This window comes from Capricornis sumatraensis, chromosome 6 (assembly GCF_032405125.1).
Source record: "Capricornis sumatraensis isolate serow.1 chromosome 6, serow.2, whole genome shotgun sequence".
Classification (NCBI taxonomy): Eukaryota; Metazoa; Chordata; class Mammalia; order Artiodactyla; family Bovidae; genus Capricornis; species Capricornis sumatraensis.
In genome coordinates, this window is record NC_091074.1 from 35,497,811 (window position 1) to 35,520,819 (window position 23,009).

Here is a 23,009-nt window from a genome sequence, read left to right on the forward strand (position 1 = left end):
TCATGCCTTAGATAGCAGCCTGCAGAGTCACAAGTAAATTTAAGGGTCTGATATGCATTTGGCAGAAAGTGAAGAGGAACTAAAAAGCCTCTTGATGAAAGTGAAAGTGGAGAGTGAAAAAGTTGGCTTAAAGCTCAACATTCAGAAAACTAAGATCATGGCATCCGGTCCCATCACTTCATGGGAAATAGATGGGGAAACAGTGGAAACAGTGTCAGACTTTATTTTTTGGGGCTCCAAAATCACTGCAGATGGTGACTGCAGCCATTAAATTAAAAGACGCTTACTCCTTGGAAGGAAAGTTATGACCAACCTAGATAGCATATTCAAAAGCAGAGAGATTACTTTGCCAACAAACGTCTATCTAGTCAAAGCTATGGTTTTTCCAGTGGTCATGTATGGATGAGAGAGTTGGACTGTGAAGAAAGCTGAGCGCCGAAGAATTGATGCTTTTGAACTGTGGTGTTGGAGAACACTCTTGAGAGTCCCTTGGACTGCAAGGAGATCCAACCAGTCCATCCTAAAGGAGATCAGTCCTGGGTGATCATTCTAAAAGAGATCATTCACTGGAAGGACTGATGCTGAGGCTGAAGCTCCAGTACTCTGGCCACCTCATGTGAAGAGCTGACTCATTGGGAAAGACCCTGATGCTTGGAGGGATTGGGGGCAGGAGGAGAAGGGGATGACAGAGGATGAGATGGCTAGATGGCATCACAGACTCGATGGACATGAGTCTGAGTGAACTCCAGGAGTTGGTGATGGACAGGGAGGCCTGGCGTGCTGCGACTTTCATGGGGTCACAAAGAGTCAGACACGACTGAACTGAATGCATTCCCCAGTAGCCCTCGTGATCAACAGTCTCCCCCGCCTTCCAACACTTCTCCCTCTTGTGTGTCACTTAGATAAGACCCTCGTGGGGCTTACCTGAAAGCATGCCACCCATAAACATTAATAGAGGCATATGCCCCAGGTCTATCCTTCTCGGGAGCTCTCTGCCTTGACCACTGAGCACTGTCCCTTGAAGCAGGCTAAGTACTTCCTCCAGGACCTGTAAGTAATAAAGTTCTCTATCCCAACTTTTCTTGTGGTCTGCTATTGAATCATGGTTCACTATCCACCACTCTGTGCTCTACTTAAGACAGAGTTAAGTGTTAATTTGACAAATCTATAACAGCTACCAGTTAGGAGTAAGAATGAGAAACCATCTGAGCCACCAGGGAAGATGCAAACGAAGTTTTAGAAGTTGGGAATTCCTTGGCAGTCCATTAGTTAGGAGTTGGTGCTCTCACTGTCAAAGTCTTGAGTTTGATCCCTGGTCAGGTGACTAAAATCTCATAAGCTGCTGGCATGGCCAAAACTTATAAAGAAAAAAAAAAAAGCTGACAATTGAGTAAGCATAAAATAGTATTCTAGGATACTGAGCCAGTAAGTGAAGCAGAGAAAAAAACAGGATGACTACCAATTAGTATTAAGCACTGAGGTTAATGGTCCTAAATTTAAATTACATAAGACCAATCATCATATTTTAGAGTTTTCATCTAGCCATGTTTAGCCCTCTGGATGTAGGCACACAGTAGATGGAGAGAGTTGGAATAAATGTTTGAAATTTTGTAAACATGCTATGACTACTATTTTTACTATTTTGCTAACTTTCTCTTTACTAGGCATTAACAATATGTTTAATGTATGATCACGATACACTGTCTTCAAGCAGGCTTTCCTTTTACTTGTGCTTCTTTTATTAATAACGAAACTAAACATACTTTTAGAAATTGAAATGCCTTTCCCCTGTAAATTTGCCATTGCCTGTCAATATACCTACAATATACCCCATGGACTGTAGCCTACCAAGCTCCTCCCTCCACAGGATTCTCCAGGCAAGAGTACTGGAGTGGGTTGCCATTTCCTTCTCCAGGGGATCTTCCCCGTCCAGGGTTTGAACCGGGGTCTCCCACATTCCAGGCAGACGCTTTAACCTCTGAGCCACCAGGTAAGCCCTATTTTACATCTTGCTGTTTTTATTCATTTACAAAACTATTTTATATATTAAAAATATATGCCCCTTGCCTATCACTTGTCACTAACATATAATCTCAAATTGTCACTTGAATGTGTAATTTACTGTTATAAAACCATAAATGTTGCAAAAGAATGCTACTTCTATTCAAGGTACAGTTGACTCATGAACAATGCAAGTTTGAACTGTCAGTGTCCACTTATAGTGGATGTCCGTCAATAGTAAACACTGTAGAACCACAAGCCCATAGTTGGTTAAACTATGGATGCAGTGATACCAAGAACATGGAGGCTGACTGTAAATTATACAAGGATTAACCCCCCGGTCATTCCAGGGTCAACTGTATATGGATTAAGAGAAAAACTGAGGGCTTCCCAGGTGGTGCTAGTAGTAAAGAACCTACCTGCCAATGAAGAGACATAGAGATGCGGGTTCAGTCTTTGGGTCAGGAAGATCCCCTGGAGAGGGCATAGCAACCTACACCAGTATTTCCCCCTGGAGAATCCCATGGACAGAGAAGCCAGGCAAGCAACAGTCCATAGCACTGCAAAAAGCTGGACATAACTGAAGCGACTTAGCATGCGCACGCGCACACACACACACACACACAGGAAAAATATTAATAACCTCAAATCCCAACAAACAGGGCATGATAGGGGTTAGTCAGGGAGAAAGGCCCAGGTTGAGATGGTCAAGATATTAATTCTAGTCAGATTCCTCTATAAATTCCTTCCTGAATATACTATGAATCTATTTCTAACTTCTCAGGAATTAAACTTAACACAGATAAATTCTTTCTAACTCGCTCACTTCTAAAATATCGTCAAAATAAATTCTAATGGTCCTTTTAAATGAGGTAATGGAAAAGTAGACTATATGCCACAAACCCCAAACAAAGGCACTCCTGCTGCTTCCAAATTAGCTTTACCAGAGCAATTATCTCCTGTGATACAAGTATGTGCATAACTCACTCACACTCTAATTCAGTGCTATTCATAGTGTGGGTCACCAAAGAAGCATCAGCACCACCTAGGAGCTTGTTAGAAATGTACCATCCTCCGCCCACCCTGAAAGTAGAAACTGTGAGGGAGGAGCCCAGCAATCTGTGTTTGACAAAAAGATGCTATGGACTGAATGTTTCATATCCGTATGTTGAAGCCCTAATTCCCAGTGTGAGGGTATTTGTAGGTAGGGCCTTTGGAAGGGTCATGAGAGTAAGGCCGGCACGAATAGGATTAGTGGGAGAGATTAGAGAGAAAGATGATCTCTCTCTCCTGTCATGTGAGCATACTTCAAGAAGGCAGCTGTCTGCAAGAGAGCTCTCAGAAGGAATGGAGTTGGCAGGCACTTTGATATTGGGTTTCCTCACCTCCAGAACTACGAGAAATAAATGTTTGTTGTTTAAGCCACCCATTCTATGGAATTCGGTTATAGTAGCCCAAAGTGACAAGAGACAAAGCCTCAGATAATTCTAATACACACTAAAGTCTGAGAATCACTGAAATAACAATAACTGACACATTTCTCAACCGAAGGTGAATAATATTGAAAGCATAGGTCATAAATGAAATATGAATCTTCACATAAACTTCCAAAATAGACCTCAATGATATATTTTATAACAAAAAATTCCAAAGACTACCATGTTACAATTTTGAAGTTGAAAGAAAAAAAATCAGTTTAAAATCTATATAGATATTTGTCCAGCAACTCCTCCTGGTCGCACGGGATGTCTAATATTTTCCTAACAGGAAAATTCTCCCAAGAGAAAACAGTGCTACAATATGAATACAATATTTTTTACTTGGAATAATATAATGAAAACAATTGCTTTGAGTTTAAAGATCATCAACCTATCTGGTCAGTTCAATTAATATACAGTCTATGTATTTACAAGACATTAAAAAAAGGTTACTAAAAATAAAGACACTGTCAAGAAGCTGATGATGATCAATGACTGAAACAAACTCCTGTTTAGCTAATTAGAACCACTGATGTGCAATAATGATGTGAGCTAAGAATATCTGCAGACTTCTTTAGGATGAAAAATGAAGTGAAAAGAGGCTGTCAAATTTGTACGAGTTTAAAGCTCCAATCACTTTTCCCAAGAGTATGACCCATTTAAACATTTAACATTGCTGTACTTAGCCACATGAATTACCATGCTAACTTTTTTCCATTTTTCTAAACTTAAAAATCTGAGAAATTATTCTAAAGCATTAAGAAACAAAATTTTACTGTGTTATAGACCATGCCATGTATTATACAATATGACAGGATCGTATTTTCTGGGCTTAAGCCCATTTTTAATGAGATGTCAAAAATGAAATATTAGAGTCTAAAAGAAACATTTAACTATAAATGAGGCAATAATATCGGCCTGAATTAGAAAACAAAGAAAATAAGAAAGCAAAACTCACTGATGTTGATTATTTTTAATTAACAAATTACACTGATGCAAAAAATATAAACACTGTATTAACATTTCCTTTAAGAACACAATCTATTAAAATGTATATTTTATTCTTATTAAGGACTTTCCATTTAAATGCATTCTCAATTTCTATTAAGCATTAAAATTCTAAAACAGTAACACTAGTAAAAATGGAAGTTTAGGGAAATGAGAATTATACCATTACAAGTTATTTATTCTTTTATCCACAAACTGCTTTATAACTATTTTCTATTTTCAATATGTATAGTAAATTACTAGAATGGTATCGATGAATAATATAATAATAAGATAACTTGAAAAAGAGAAAAACTTTAAAACCTAACATGAATATTTTTCAAACACACTTATTCCACAGTAAAACCCGCTCTACAAAAAAAAAAAAAACAATATTCTGAATGAAAATAAATTACTAAGTCCACAAATCTTAATCAACTCTGGTATAAAAATATTTTATAGCTCCAAGTATACTTGATATACCTATTTTGTCTAAGATCAGAAGTTAATTTTTATTAGATAATCCAGAATCCCTATTATACTTTGTTTGCATGTCTAATACAGCAGCACAGGTTCAATCACTGGTCAGGAAACTAAGATCCCACAAGCTGCATGGCATGGACAAAAAATAAAAATAAACTATATGTGAAAGCCAAACCCGAGTTAGCGTGAGACATGAAAAATTATTCTTTTTACCCTGTTCAATCAGGTAGCTCCAAACTTGAACAAAGAATAAAATTAGGCTACAATATCTGAATCCAAATTTTTTAAATTATGGAGTATTGATGAACTCTTTAAATAAAGAAGCAATAACTTAACAGAATTAACAGATTAGATTTAATACATAACTAAACAGTATACTAGATAACATCATTTCTAAGTACACAAAGTTAAAACTCAAAACAAAATCTTCTCTATTTTATAGGTGGAAATTAAATGACCTTTATTTAGTTTCTGATTTTCTTGTTCCCTTTTTTAAATCACATGCCCAGTTACTTCTATATATACTCAACATTTATCTAAAATATCCATAAAAGAATTAGAAAAGATTGTCTTATATGTCTTTAATAATTGTGCAAATATTTTTTACCCAGAATCAAGAAGTCTCTTATAGTGTTCAAAAATATCAGCACTCCAGAACAGACTGTTTTAACATCTGCACATCACCAGGGCTGCCTCCAAGGATTTTTAAATGATGCCTGCCTGTGCTGAATAAAGTGCTAACTTGCACCTTGCATTTCAAACTGTGTCCTGAGCAGCCATCCAGTTGGTACAACACCAGCTGAATTCCCACAGGCCACTGTTCACTCAGGCTTGACTGCAATTATCATGTCAATATTTTGTGCTCCGATATGCAGATATGCACACATGCAAGCTGCATAATACCTCCTTCTCCATGGAATGTTGACTTATGTTCAATGTTCTGGGAATTTTTAATGAAACTAGAAATAAACTTTCACCAAATAATGACAATCACAATTATTTTCCCTTAAAATAAAAAATTATATTTCTGTGTCACCCTCTGCCATGCATAAAAAGCATAATTTTTAAGTAACTTTGCTTCATTAGAATTTCAAAATTCTTCCATTTATAACTCTTCATAAAAGTTAACAGACTATTTGTCAGCTTCTTGCATCTATACTAAGAGTTCAAATGTATTTCTTCATACTTTATTGGATGTTCTTTTACCTTAAACAGTAGAGTACTTCCAATTAAACACCCTTCTGTTAGTTACTTTGACCATCTTTCCATTCATCCACATCATTGCCTAGGCATTCATGGCTGTTGCAACAAGAAAAGGGCTCAGCAAAAATATATTTATGTCCTGTGTGGAGCTGCCTAGCAGCACTGCTGCCAGATGGGAGAATTCTGGCAGCTACACTTCTGGGGTCTCCAACCAGCCATGCTACTACCATGCTCCAAAATGCAACCCTTTTGCAGGCTGTGTTGGCTTAAAACACAAGAGACGGTGTACAACCATACAGCAGCTGTGCAACCCATGTGTTTAGGAGTGGAATTGAGCATAAGGGAGGTTTTCTCAATCATGAGAATATATAATAGAACCTTATAACAACAGCCTCCTTATTATTAAGCACCTAAACTTTAACTATAAACATAAATATGAGATAATCTCTCATCCTCTTTGAGGTTAAATTTTTAAATAAAAGTATTTCAAGGATATAGCATGTATATCTTAAGCAAATATGCAACAAATACTAAACATCTTCTTACTTCTTCAATTCCTTTTTATGGTTACCATTTTTCAAGACACTTTCCATTCTGAAAAAGTGAATTCTTAAAAAGGGACGAGTACAAGAAAACAATTATTGAGAAGCCTATCAAACTGTAAGTATAGAATGCTAAAAAGAAAGTAAAACATTTTTAAAATTTATACAAATATAAGGTGTTTGGATATAAAAATAAATAGGAAAATAAAGCAATATCTATAGGTTTCATTTGAAAGTATGTATGAAACAATAAAAGTATTAATTTTGATAAACTCTAAACATCTTCAATTTGAGATTTAGATATATGTTTGAATTTGAGTATTTAACTTAAAGTACAATATACATTATTTTAAGAATTAAAAAGTTAATATTAATGAACTAGTATAACATCAAAAAGGAGTTACTTTTGGAAGCCTATATTCTGGAAGATGCTAACTGGCTTTTCTCAAGATTCTCCAAAAACAAACTTGAGTGAGTGAGTGAGTGAAGTCGCTCAGTCGTGTCCGACTCTTTGCAACCCCATGGACTGTAGCCTACCATGCTCCTCCGTTCGTGGGATTCTCCAGGCAAGAATACTGGAGTGGGTTGCCATTTCCTTCTCCAGAAGATCTTCCCAACCCAGGGATCGAGCCCGGGTCTCCCACATTGCAGGCAGACACAAGATACTTAAACTATAACACGATCTGGAGATGATGGTGATGATTATAATGCACTACTAACTCAAAACAACTCACTATTCTCACTTCACAAAAATGAAAACTAAGGTTAAAAAAAAAACGAAAAGAAAGCTAAGGCATATAAAAGTAATTATTTTGCCTCGATATATACAACAAGAAAGTGGTAGAGCCGAGGTTCCAAACCATGTAGTCCTGTCTACATAGCTGTGTTCTTAACCATAAATCATTAAAAATAACTTCTTTACAGAAGTTCTAATGAAAGACGTGTAAATTTTTCCCTGTCTTTAAACCTGTTAAATATTGAACCTCAGATTTACTTCATCCTTAAAGATAAAAATATTCACCTTTCTAGTTTAGAGTCTCTTCTGGAATGTCAGAAATGCCTGTGAATCTGTGTTAAAATGCAGATAGTCCAATCTCATCATAAACCTTGATAAATCACATAGAGGTCATGAATAAATTATAGCTCAAAAGCTCTTAAATGAATCTACTACTCAGTAAAGAAAATATTGATATAAATGAGTCTTTTTTCCATATAGAACTCAATGATTAAAATTAAATGAGACATTCCTTACACATCCCTGATTAAAGTTTTGACCACTTGAGAGAACTTTTAAGTATCAATGCCAATTTTGAGTACCTACTACTAGAAAAGTTTTTAACTAGATGCTTCTCTAATTCCTCAACAAACTCTTTTTAAAATCCTCTTAACAGATGTGGAAACTGAGGCCTAGAGTATTTAAGTTAGGAAGGGATGGAAATGATGCAATTTAAATTCTGGTCTGTATGACTTCTAAGTCTATGATCTCAACCATCCATCACAGATTGAAAGTTTGTGTCTTTCAGTGACAACCCCTAACATAATGGTATTTGGAGGTGCAGAACTGGGAAGTAATCAAGTTATGAGAGTAGAGTCTTCATGAATGGGATTGTGCTTAGTCACTCAGTCATGTCCAACTCTTTGCAGCCCCATGGATTGTAGCCTCCCAGGCTCCTCTGTCCATGGGGATTCTCCAGGCAAATATACTGGAGTGTGCTGCTATGCCCTCCTCCAGGGGATCTTCCCAACCCAAGGATCTAACCCAGGTCTCCCACATTGTAGGTGGATTCTTTACCATCTGAGCCAGCAGGAATGCCCATGAATACTGCAGTGGGTAGCGTATCCCTTCTCCAGGGAAACTTCCTGACCCAGGAATCAAACCAGGGTCTCCTGCATTGCAGGCAGATTCTTGACCAGCTTAGATACCAGGGAAGCCCATGAATGGCATTGGTGCCCTTAAGTGGCAATGAAGAGACCAGAGCTCTCTCTTCTTGCCATATGAGGATATAAGAAGTTGGCACCCTGCAACCCAGGATAGGACTCTCCACAGAACCTGATCTTGTGCTTCCAGTCTTCAGAGAGTGAGAAGTAAATATTTGTCACGTAAGTCACAGAGTTTTTCAGTCAGTTCAGTAGCTCAGTCATGTCCAACTCTTTGCAACCCCATAGACTGCAGCAGGCCAGACATCCCTGTCCTTCACAACTCGCAGAGCTCGCTCAAACTCATGTCCATCGAGTTGGTGATATCGAGTTTATGGAATGTTGTTAAAATAGACTGAGCTGAGAGACCATCTTTTTACACTGTCAATTTGAAAATTCCTGACATTAAAATTTAATCTTAAATAGACTTCCAGAAGTTCTGATTTTATGTATATCTCTAACTGATTCATGGGTGAATCACTCACAATTCTTTAATCACAGAAACAATGATTTTTTCATTTAACAAGCATGACAAAACAAACAATATTTAAGATAAAATAAATGCAGAAAGAGAGCTTGTTTAGTTAATAAAGGAGGTCAGGGAAGATATCTCTAAAATAATGTTTACATTTTTACTACCACTAGCTTCTAAGAGACACTGTTTTTTTCTTTCCCTGACCCGCTCTCTCCTAACATAATAAGCAGAATTCTGAGTACATACTAGGCATTCAGGTAATAATTCTGAATTAAAAGTATTTATTAAGCATCAATAGGTACACAAACTCTAATACAATCTATATAAATCTAGAACTTAAAAGCTCATAAAAAATAGAAACTTCAAGAAGACTAAAGACAATAAAAATATCTATATTAATTGAATGCTTTGGGATTTTGTGCTGAGATGGGAGAGTATATTTTAAAAGAAAGAAACACTAGTCTTCATTAATAACCAAAAGATATAAGGAAAATATCATATTTCTGTGCTGGCCCAATAAACCAAATAGCTTTCATTTTTAGCATTATTATAGTTCAAAATTATGATTAGGCATAGTTATACTCCCCCATTAAATCATCAGCATTACCTCTGCAACAGATTTAATAATAGCTGCCAGTAATTACCTATTAAAATACAATTTCTTGAAATCACCATGAAATATATTCAAATTGTAATCTTAAATTTAAGATTTCTAACTTAATCTTAAATGGGATAAAATATCACTAAGTAATAAATGTACTTTATTTTTCAAAGTTTAAAGGCATTGTGGTTGTCTCCTTTTCCCTGAACTAATAACTTAGAAACAACTTTAAAGTCTAGGATCTTAAAATAAATGTAGATCACATTCACTTGTTTTCTTTTTTCTTAAGTGACAAGCATTTTCTTTGTTAACACTCAGGAGTTCATTTTCTCTTTAGGGAGTGGTTAACCATCCTTATGGCAGAAAGTGAAGAAGAACTAAAGAGCCTCTTGATGAAAGTGAAAGAGGAGAGTGAAAAAGTTGGCTTAAAGCTCAACATTCAGAAAACTAAGATCATGGCATCTGGTCCCATCACTTCATGGGAAATAGATGGGGAAACAGTGGAAACAGTGTCAGACTTTATTTTGGGGGGCTCCAAAATCACTGCAGATGGTGATTGCAGCCATGAAATTAAAAGACACTTACTCCTTGGAAGGAAAGTTATGACCAACCTAGATAGCATATTCAAAAGCAGAGACATTACTTTGCCAACAAAGGTCTGTCTAGTCAAGGCTATGGTTTTTCCAGTGGTCATGTATGGATGTGAGAGTTGGACTGTGAAGAAAGCTGATCGCAGAAGAATTGATGCTTTTCAACTGTGGTGCTGGAGAAGACTCTTGAGAGTCCCTTGGACTGCAAGGCGATCCAACCAGTCCATCCTAAAGGAGACCAGTCCTGGGTGTTCATTGGAAGGACTGATGCTGAGGCTGAAACTCCAATACTTTGGCCACCTCATGGGAAGAGCTGACTCATTGGAAAAGACCCTGATGCTGGGAGGGACTGGGGGCAGGAGGAGAAGGGGACAACAAGAGGATGAGATGGTTGGATGGCATCACCGACTTGATGCACATGAGTTTGGGTGAACTCCAGGAGTTGGTGATGGACAGGGAAGCTTGGCGTGCTGCAATTCATGGGATCTCAAAGAGTCGGACACTACTGAGTGACTGAACTGAACTGAACTGAACTGAAAAACAAGAACTCTGGAACTATATTGCTTGATTTCAAACTCTGATTCCACCACTCATTAGCTTGAGCAAATTACTTAAACTTCACTGTGGTCCATTTCCTTGATATATAAAATGAGAATAATAGAGTATATCTCATAGGACTATTGTAGGAATTCAGTCAATATACGGAAATCACTAAGAACTGTGTGTGGCCCATAGTGAACACTTGCTAATATAAACTATTATCATTATGGTTGTTCTATGATGTATTAAAGTGTAAACACATGGAACTGAAAATATATACGTATCATAACAGTACACAAAAATAACACTTTGTACATAGTTCAGAATATATTTCTTTATAAATATATTGTTTTAAAAAATCATTTGAATCATAGTACAGATCAGTTCATTGGACAGTTTTCTTTAAGAATCAACCAGTAATATTCTGTGTCTATTACAAGACAATAATTGACACCAATAGTTTGAACTATTTTCCCTTAAACCCCCCTGCAATAAAATTCATATTTTTCTTTTCTATTTATTCACACTATCTTGTAGAGTAATAATGTATCCATCTTAATTCCATTTATTATCACATTTTAATATTTTGTTCACTCACTACTTCTTTTTGTATTCCAGGTGTTTATAAATATGGTGCACAAAACCAATGTATTCAATCATTTTTCTATGCAGTCTCTGCTATAAATACTTTTCTATCAAAGAAAAATGCCAATTACACTATTCCTTTATTTCACCATTATTAAATCAATTTCTTAAGAAATTTGCTAATCACAAAAGCTCAAAAAGGATTCTATATTTTGAAGTAGAAAAATTAGTTAGGACACTAACCATACTGAAATTTCATATAAAACAGTAATAAACATTAGAAAAGAATGATTTAATTCTAGCCCCCAGAGTGTGTGCCAAGGCTCCCACGGGTCCTGTAGCGAACACCGGGGCCCTGCTAGATATTTTAAATAAGGTGAAAACAGCATGGACTGACAGCTGTTGGACACTGCACAAACTACTAACTAAAGAAGTTCAGAGTTTCAATGTCAGATTGCACTGCATTCCTTTCAAGGCATCATGACCTTATCAAGGTGGGTTTTTGACTACTGCTGTGATAAGAATCAAGTTGAGAGCAAAAAGCAATGTGAAATAAGAAATTAGGATGTTAATGTCCAATCTGATGCCAAAGTTTGAGAAATCTGTCTAGTACCCAAAAGTCTCACACATCTTGTAACAAACACTTATGGCTATTAAAGAATTAAATTAAGATATTATTTTAATCTATATGTACATTTTCAATGATTATTGAATTGTTAGGATATACATAGTTAGTTGACAGTATTCTCAGGTATTTCTCTTTAAGTGCCATGAAAATATTACTGAGATAGTAAGGGCACTATGAACTGAGACAATTTGGGAAACTATCAATTAATATCTAAAGAAAACAAATCTATTATTTAAATGACTAAATAGTATAATGTGTTAACAGTTATTAATTACAACACTTACCATAACAGAGATCTTTACTAAAAAGTCTCTCAACTTCTTGGAAGTAGTTCTTAATTCTTATAATTCTACTCAGTCTCATTCAAATTTAATCTTACCTCATCCTATGATATCATAACCATTTCAGCAAGTTCATACATTTCTCTTCAACTCTAAGACTGAAGGAGTGTTAAGAATATAGAAACTCAGGTAATGAGAAATAAGTCACATGCTCTCAAGGTTAAACGTAAGATATTTTGGCACAAATTTTTAACCACAAAGAGCTTCCAGGTAAAATCATTATCTACATCAGTCAATCAAGTTCACTGTAAGAGGGCTATCTAAAACTCTGAATACAACAGTTTGTTGAACTTTTTTATATCTGGTATTTTAATGGAAAATTTAACTTGCAATGTGAAAAAAATAAGCTAATAAAATTAAGCTAATCAGATTTTTTAAAAATCTTCTTTCTTGCAAGAACTTCAATTTTATGTTGTTACTGTTCACAATGCATCATATATTTTAAATTTTCTGAACTTTCTGGGTCATTTTTCACCATAAAGCTGAGTTAACTTCTGCTTCCAACCATATAAGAGATACAGATGAAAAATTACCCAGCTGCCTTAAAAAACTTACAAACTGTACATAACATATAGAATATTTTCAGACACCTGCCACAGAGCAAAGGACTGTGAACCCTTAAGAAAGGAAACTAATGAAGTAAGCTGTATGATTGCTGTAGCTCACTATCTAAAGACAGTTTCCAAGCTACAATGAAGGAAGGGATACCCAGAGCTCAGGGTCTCATTAAATGGAGTAGACACAGACTGGAGTTCAGGAAAGCAATTGACTGAACAATTTCAAGAGGGGACAGAGGGCTAAAAATAATTCACGTTACCATCAGCCTGTGAGGAAGGACCTTGTAATCTACAGGGGATAAGATAGAGTTGCCACAACAGCCATGTCTTAATAGTGGAACTAAATTCACCCTACACAGGAAGAAATGCTTCTTTGTATCTATGCTAGGAGCTTCCCAGGCAGCACAGTCAGTAAAAAATATGCCTGCCAATGCAGGAAACGAAAAAGACACAGCCTTGATCCCTGGGTAGGAAAGATTCCCTGGAGTGGGAAATGGCAACACACTTCAGTATTCTTACCCGGAAAATTCAGTGGACAGATGAGCCTGGCAGGCTCATGGGACTGCAAAGAGTTGGTTGCAACTGAGCACACATGCAATCAATCTATGCTAACAAAGTTGCAAAAGATCAAACTGAACTACAAGTAACAACTGAATACAAGAAAAAGTTCAATATTTTTAAAGGCATATAACAATCATCAAACACACATAAAATTCACACTGTCTGAAATTCAATCAAAAATTGCCAGGAATGCAAAGATGAAACATATGATCCAAAATGTAGAGAAATATCAATGACTAAGATAATAAAATTAGGAAATTAGAACCTTAAATGCCTATGATAAGTATACTCAAGATTTTAAAGAAAACCATAACTATAAAAAAAATGGAGTATGTATTGATTTTAAAAATGTAAGAACATTCAGAAGTGAACATTTTAATATCTGAAATGAAAAACACATTAGAAGGGATTAACAGGAGATTAAATAGTATATAGGGAAATATTATAAAACTTGAAAAATAGGAATAAAAGTTATTTAAAATATAGCTGAAGTATTTTTATATCAATGACTAAGACCCTTTAGCGAAACTACTTGGTCTTATTTATGAGTATCACAGTATTCTCCAAACAACATTTTTAAAACAATATTGTCTATCTGGATAATCAACAATTTTCACCAGTGAAGAAAAATAATTTAAAAGTAATGGCAAGTTGGAAAAAAAATATGTTTTTTAGAAACTATAAATGCATTCAACATAAATATAAAATATTTTTTTAATTATTAGATTTTAACTTGAACATGAAAAACATGCTCCATAATACACGCCCTCAAAGTAGAAATGAATTAATCTTCAGAATTTCTCTTAGAAACACAAACAAAAAATCTATAGATGTGATGATTTTCCTCCTATGCAGTGTCACTTTTAATTGAAGTATAGGTGATTTTCCTGGAGGAGGGTATGGCAACCCACTCCAATATTCTTACCTGGAGAATCCCATGGATAGAGTAGCCTGGCAGGCTATAGTCCAAAGGGTCGCACAGAGTCAGACATGACTTAAGCTACTTAGCAGGCACACACGCATAGATAATTTACAATATTGTGTTAGTTTCAAGTATACAGCAAAGTGATTCAGGTTTTTTAAGATTACATTCCATTATAGATTATTACAAGATATTGAATATAAGACCTTTTGCTATACAGTAAATCCTTCTTGCTTACCTATTGTATGTATAATAGTGTGCATCTGTTAAACCCATATTCCTAATTTGTCACTCCCTCCTTCCCTACCCCTTTTGGTAACCATAAGTTATTTTCCTGTATTTGTGAGTCTATTTCTGTTTTGTATATAGATTTATAAATAAATAAAATTATGTTTTGTATACAGATCAATTACATATAATTTATATCACATAGTATTTGTCTTTCTTTGACTTACTTCACTAAATATAATATTTTCCAGGTCCAATCATGTTGCTGCAAATGACAAAATTTCAATCATTTTTATGGTTGAGTAATAAAATCACTGCGGATGGTGATTGCAGCCATGAAATTAAAAGACACTTACTCCTTGGAAGAAAAGTTATGACCAACCTAGATAGCATATTGAAAAGCAGAGACATTACTTTGCCGACTAAGGTCCGTCTAGTCAAGGCTATGGTTTTTCCAGTAGTCATGTATGGATGTGAGAGTTGGACTTTGAAGAAGGCTGAGCGCCGAAGAATTGATGCTTTTGAACTGTGGTGTTGGAGAAGACTCTTGAGAGTCCCTTGGACTGCAAGGAGATCCAATCAGTCCATTCTAAAGGAGATCAGCCCTGGGATTTCTTTGGAAGGAATGATGCTAAAGCTGAAACTCCAGTACTTTGGCCCCCTCATGCAAAGGGTTGACTCATTGGAAAAGACTCTGATGCTGGGAGGGATTTGGGGGCAGGAGGAGAAGGGGACGACAGAGGATGAGATGGCTGGATGGCATCATGGACTCGATGGACGTGAGTCTGAGTGAACTCCAGGAGTTGGTGATGGACAGGGAGGCCTGGTGTATTGCGATTCATGGGGTCGCAAAGAGTCGGACACGACTGAGCGACAACTGAACTGAACTAAACTAATATTTTATTGTGTGTATATACCACAACTTCCCAAACCGTTTGTCCACTGATGTACTTGAGTTGTCTTGGTTACTGTAAACAGGGCTGCTATGAACATTGGGGGTGCATGTACCCTTTCAAATTACAGCTTTCATGTTTTCAGATAGATGCCCAGAAGTAATATTGCTGGACCATATAATAACTACATTTTTAGTTCATTAAGAAACCTCCATACTGTTTTCCATAGCAGCTATGTCGATTTAAATTCCTACCAACAGTGTAGGAGAGTTCCCTCTTCTACACACCTTCAACTTTAATTATTTGCAGACTTTTTGGTAATACCCATTCTGATTAGAGTGAGGTGATACCCCCATTTGATTTTCATTTCTCTAATAATTAGCAATGCTGAGCATCTTTTCATTAGCCTATAGGCCATCTGTATGTTTTCTTTGGAGAAATATCTATTTAGAACTTCCACCCATATTTTTTATTAGGTTGTTTGGTTTTTTCTTTTTTTGTATATGTTGAGTTCTATGAGCTCTTTATACATTTTTGAAATTGTTTGTCAGTTACATAATTTGCAAATATTTACTCCCAGTCCACAGACTGCCTTTTCATTTTGTTGATAATTTTCTTTACTGTACAAAAGCTCATAAGTTTGATTAGGTCCCATTTGTTTATTTTTGCTTTTACTCATTTTCCCTTGTGAGATTGATACAAGAAAATATTGCTATGATTTATGTCAAAGACTGTTTTGCCTATATTCCCTTCTAGGAGTTTTATGGTGTCATGTCTTATATTTAAGTCTTCAAAACATTCTGAGTTTACTTTTGTACATGGTATGAGGGAGTATTCTAACTATACTGATGTATGTGTGGCTGTCCAGTTTTCCCAACAACACTGGCTGAAAAGACTATCTTTTCTCCATTATATATACTTGCCTCCTTTATGGTCAAAGATTAACTGACCATAGATGTGTGATTTATTTCCGGGATTTCTGTTCTATTCCATTAGTGTATATGTCTCTTTCTGTGCCAATATCATGCTGTATTGATTACTATAGCTTTGTAGTACTGTCTGAAGTCTAGAAGGGTTATGCCTCCACATTGTTCTTTTTCCTCGACAATTCTGGATCTTTTATGGTTCCATAATAAATCTTCAAATTATTTGTTCCACTTCTGTGAAAAAGTCAAGAGTGTTTCAATATGGATTGCATTAAATCTGTAGACTGTTTTGGATATTATGGCCACTTTAACAATATTAATTCTTCCAAAACAAAATAATGGAATAAAAAATAATAATAATAGGATCTTTTTCCACTTCTTTAAATAAACTTCAATTTCCTTTACCAATGTTATACAGTTTTCAGCATACAGCTCTTTAATCTCTGGTTAAGATTATTCATATACATTTTATTTTTTGAAGTGATTTTTAACAGGATTATTTACTTGCTCGTTTTGATATTTCATTGTTTGTATAAAGAAATGCAATGTATTTCTGTATATTAATCTTGAATTCTGCTACTCTGCCCATTATTAGTCCTAATACTTTGTTGTAGAGATTTTAGTATTTTCTATATAGAGTGTCAAGTCATCTGCAAATATGGACAATGTTATATTCTCTCTTCTGATCAGAATACTTTTCTAAATTTTTCTTGGCTGAATACTATGGGTACGATATGTTAAATACAAGTGATGAGAGCAGACATTCTTGGCTTGTTCCTGAATTTAGCAGGGAGGCTTTCATCTTTTCCTCCTTTAGTATTACATTGGCTGTGGATTTGTCAAAAATAGTTTTATTAGGTTGAGATATGCTCCCTCTAAACCCATTTTGATTATTTTTATCAACATGAAGAGATGTCCTATTTTGTCAAATACTTTTTCTTCATCTGTTGAGATGAACATGTAGCTTTTGTCTTTCCTGTTGTCAACACTGGTTAATTTGCATATGTTGAACTATCCTTGAGACCCTGAAATGAATCCAACTTAATCATGGCATATGGTCCTTTTTATGTACTGTTGGATTTAACTTCTAATATTTTGTTGAGAATTTTTTCATCTATATTCATTAGAGTTCTTGCCTATAATTTTCTTTATAGTGGCTTTTTGTGATTTTGATATCACTATGATGGTGGCTTCATAGAACGAATTTGGAAATATTCACTCCACTTCAATTTCTAGGTATATTTTAAGAAAGACAAGTATAAATTCCTTATATGTTTGGTGGAAATTTCCAGTGAAGTCATTTGGTGTTGGACTTGTGTTTGTAGGTAGTTTTTTTGTTTGTTTTTTAAGATTCTCTTTCATATATAGTAATCAGTCTATTTGAATTGTCATTTTTTGGTTTACTCAGCTTTTGCAGTTATGTATTCAGAAACTTAACCATTTCTTCTAGGTTGTCCATTTAATTGATATAACTGTTCACAGTAGTGTCCTAGGACTTTTCTCCCCCCCTCTGTGGTATCAGTTGTTATGTCTCCTCTTTCACTTCTTATTTTATTCATTTCAGCCTTCTGTATTTTCCTCTTCATAAGGCCTGGCTAGAGATTTGTTGACTTCTTTTTCAAAAAGTCAGCTCTTGGTTTTATTGATCAGAACTATTATTTACTTGATCTCTATTTTATTTCTTCTTTAATCTTTATTACTTCCCTCCCTCTGCTACCTCTTGGGTGAACTTTTTTCCCCAGTGCTTTTAGGTGGCAAGTTAAGTCATTTACTTGAGATTTTTGTTTCTTGAGGAAGGCCTTATCACTGTGAACTTCCCACTTAGAACTGCTATGTTGAATCCCTAAGATCTTATAAGATTGTGTTTTTATTTTTGATTGTCTTGAGATATTTTGATTTCTTCTTTGATTTTATTGTTGACCCATTGGTTTTTTTAATAGCACGTTTAGCCTCCATGTGTTCATACTTTTTCCATTTTTGTTTCTGTGGTCAGAATTTAGGCTTAAGTAACTTCTACACTTTAAAGTCTGTTGAGGCTTGTTTTGTGACCTATTATACTGACTATCCTTGAGAACATTACATTACATGCATGGTTGAAAAGAATGTCTATTCTAATTTTTCTTGGATACAATGTCCTGTAAGTATCAATTTAGTCCAACTAGTCTACAATGTCACATAGGATTCTGTTGCCTTATTTAATTTTTTGTCTGGTTGATATGTCCATTGATGTCAGTGGGATTCTGTACTCTCACATAATTATTGCACAGATCATATGCTGATCCATAATACAAGATTTACAAGTTTAAGAAGACTGAAATCACTTCAAATATCCACATAACCACAATGCCATGGAAGGCTGCAGTCCATGGGGTCGCTGAGGGTCGGACATGACTGAGCGACTTCACTTTCACTTTTCACTTTCACGCATTGGAGAAGGAAATGGCAACCCACTCCAGTGTTCTTGCCTGGAGAATCCCAGAGACGGGGGAGCCTGGTGGGCTGCCATCTATGGGGTCGCACAGAGTCAGACACGACTGAAGCGACTTAGCAGCAGCAGCAGCAGCAGCACAATGCCATGAAATCAGAAATCAGTAACAGGAGGAAACTGGGAGACTTGCAGATATGTGCAAATTAAATAACACACTTTTGGACAGCAAAAAATAAAAAATAACTTGATAAAAATGAAAAAGTACTTTAAAACTCTATGGAATAATAAGAACAATTCTAAGAGAAAAAACTATAGCAAGAAATGCCTACATTAAGAAAAAGAAAGATCTCAAACAACCTAACTTTACACTTCAAAGAACTTCAAAAAAAAAAAAAGACCTCAGGCCAAAAATAGCAGAAGGAAGGAATTAATAAAAAATAGAGCAGAAATAAATGGAACAAGTAGGGACTAAAAGAAAGAAAAATATCTATGAAATTGAGTTGATTTATTGATAAACAAAATTGACAAACCTTTAGCGAGAAAAATGAGAGAAGACTCAAAACTATAGATGAAATAAGACATAGTACAAAAGATACAACAGAAATATAAAGCATAGTTAAGAGACTACTATAAAGAATTATCTGCGAACAAACTGGATAACATAGAAGAGATGGAATAATTTGAGGAAAGAGACAACCTACCAAGACTTAATCATGAAGAAAGAGAAAATCTGAAAAGGAGGTTAAATTGAATCCAAAATATCCCCAGAAAACAAAGCTCAATTCCAATAGTTTATTGGTCATTTCTACCAAACATCTAAAAAATGAATCAATGCCATCCTTCTTAAACTCTTCCAAAGTAGTCAAGAAAAAATCACATTTACACTCATTTTCCACACCTCCATTATCTTGAAAGCAAAACCCGGCAAGAGAACTACAGGAAAACTGCAGACCAAAATTCCAGATAAACACAAGGTGTAGAAGTCCTCAACATTCTGGCAAACTGAATTTAACAGCACATTGAAAGGACCATACAACAAGATAAAGTGAGAGCTATCCCAGGTACACAAAGATGGTTCAATATATTCAAATTAATAAATGTGAAATACCACATTAACAGAATTAAAGAATAAAACTCATATATGATCATCTCAGTAGATGCAGAAAAGGAATTTCACAAAATAAAACATCCTTTTATGATTAAAAAACACTCAACAAATTGAGTATAAACAGAATATCCTTCAGCATAATAAAAGATATATATGATGAATCGATAGCTGAAATAATACTAAACAGTTAACATTTGAAAGCTTTCCATCTAAGATCAGGAATAAGACAAAGATATTCACTGTCATTACTTCTATTATTATTTAGCATGATACTGGTGGCCTTCCCAGGTGGCGCTAGTGGTAAAGAACTCGCCTGTCAAGGCAGGTTAGACATAAGAGACATGGGTTCAATCCCTGGTTCGGGATTATCCCTGTAGAAGGAAATGACAACCCACTCCAGTATTCTTGCCTGGAGAATCCCATGGACTGAGGAGCCTGGCAGGCTATAGTCCATGAAGTTGCACAAAGTAGGACACAAGTGAAATAATGACTTAGCACATGGTACTGGTGATCCTAGGCAGAGTAATCAGGCAAGAAAAAGAAATAAAAGGTGCCCAAATTAGAAAAGAAGTAAAACTGTTTTCCATTTTCAATCAGATGATCTTACATACAAAAAATCCTAAAGACTCCATCAAAACACCGGCAGAACTAATCAATCAATTCAATAAAGTTGCAGTGCATAAAAATCAACATAAAGAAGTAAGTGTGCTTCTATACACTAACAATGAAACATTTAAAAAGAAATAAAGTGCTGGGCATACACACCAAGGAAATCTGAACTGAAAGAGACACATGTACGCTGATGTTCACTGCAGAACTGTGTACCACAGCTAGAACATGGAAGTAACCTAGATTTCCTTTGGCAGATGAACGGACAAGGAAGTTGTTGTACATATACACAATGGAATATTACTCAGCTATTAAAAAACAATGTATTTGAGTCAGTTCTAATAAGGTGGATGAAACTGGAGCCTATTATACAGTGTGAAGTAAGTCAGAAAGATAAACACCAATGCAGTATATTAACTTAGAAAGACAATAACAATGACCCTATATGAAAGACAAAATTACATTTGTGTGTCTTATCCAAGACAAAAGAGACACAGATGTAAAGAACAGACTTTTGGACTCTGTGGGAGAAGCCAAGGGTGGGATGATTTGAGAGAATAGCATTGAAGCATGTATATTACCATATGTAAAATAGATGACCAGTGCAAGTTTGATGCATGAAGCAGGGCACTCAAAGCCAGTGCTCTGGGACAACCTAGAGGGATGGGGTGGGGAGGGAGGTGGGAAGGGGGTTCAGGATGGGGGGAACACATGTGCATCTATGGCTAATTCATGTCAGTGTATGGCAAAAACCACCTTAATATTGTAAAGCAATTAGCCTCCAATTAAATAAATAATTTTTAACAAAGAAATAAAACAATCCCATTCATAACAGCAGCAAAAACAATTTAAAAAATTAGAAATAAGAAGGTAAAAGCACCTGTACACTGAAAACTACAAGACTTTGATGAAAGAAACTGAAAAAGATACAAACAAATGAAAGATACTCCATGTTCATGAAATGGAATAAATAATATTACTAAAATATCCATAGTACATAAAGCCATCTATTTATTCAATGCAATCTCTATAAAAATTCTAATGGCAATCTTCACTTAAATAACACAAACAATCCTAAAATATCTGCAGAATCATTAAAGATCCCTAATAGCCAATGTAATCCTCAGAAAGAAAAAAAAGACTGGAGGCCTCACACTTTGCAATTTCAAACTACATTTAACAAATCTACAGTAATCAAAATAGTAGGGTACTGGCATAAAATCAGACACATAAATCAATGGAATATAATCAAGAGCTCAGAAACAAACCCTTACATACATAGTCAATTGGAGCCATGAGTACTCAGTGGGAAAAGGAAGTTCTCATTGGTAAATATTTTGGGGAAAACTAGATAACCACAGTGGAAGAATGAATGTGGACCCCTATCTACACCACTCACAAGAATTAAAGTTGATTAAAAACTTAAAACATAAAAATTGAAAGTATAAAACTCCTAGAAGAAAACTTGAGAAAACGTAACAATGCTCTTGACAACACTGGTTTGTTTTTTTTTTGGATATTACACTGAAAGCACAAAAATGGCCAAAAATCAAAAAGTGGGGCCAAATCAAACTAAAAAGCACTAAAATAAACTAAAAAGCACAGCAAAAGAAACAATCAACAGAATGAAAATGCAACCTAAAAAATGGCAAAACAATTTGCAGATCATAAATCTTATAAGAGGTTAATACCTAAAATACATAATACAACAACAACAACAAGAAGTCTGATTTTTAAAAGGGGCAGAAAATCTGAATAGACATTTTTCCAAAGAGCATATACAAACGGCCTATAGGTACACGAAAAGACACTCACTGACCATCAGGGAAATGCAAACCAAAATCAAATGAATTATCACTCCAAACCTGTTAGCTAACATCAAAAGACAAGGGATAACAAGCGCTGATGAGAAAGCGGGAAAAAAAGAGAACCCCTGTACATTCTCAGATGGGAACATAACTGGAACAGCCACTATGGAAAACACTATGGAGGTTCCTCACGCAATTAAAATAGACTACCTCATGAGTCAGTTACTCTGCTTCCATGTATACATTCAGAGGCAACGAAAGCTGGACCTTGGAGAGTTAATTATCTACACACTCACGTTCACTGCAACATTACGCACAATAGGCAAGATATGGTAACAACCTAATTGTCCATCAACGGACGAAGAGATAAATAAAATTATACACATTTAATGGAATGTTATTCAGCCTTAAAATAGAAGGAAATACTTCCGTTGGTGACAACACGAATGAACCTGGAGGGCATTATGATACTTAAAATTAGTCAGACACAGAAAGACAAATACTTTGCGATCTGACTTACATGTGGAATCTGAAAAAGTCAAACTCATAAAAGCAGAAAGTAAAATGGTGGTTGCCAGGCTTCAGGGGATGGGAGAAC

The 23,009-nt window shown here is 35.4% G+C and overlaps 1 protein-coding gene across 1 annotated transcript in view; it reads right to left on the reverse strand.

Moving 5' to 3' along the window:
- Window positions 1-23,009, reverse strand: part of LOC138081004 (centlein-like) — a 155,295-nt gene that overhangs the window by 70,524 nt on the left and 61,762 nt on the right. The gene's annotated exons all lie outside the window — the stretch shown is intronic.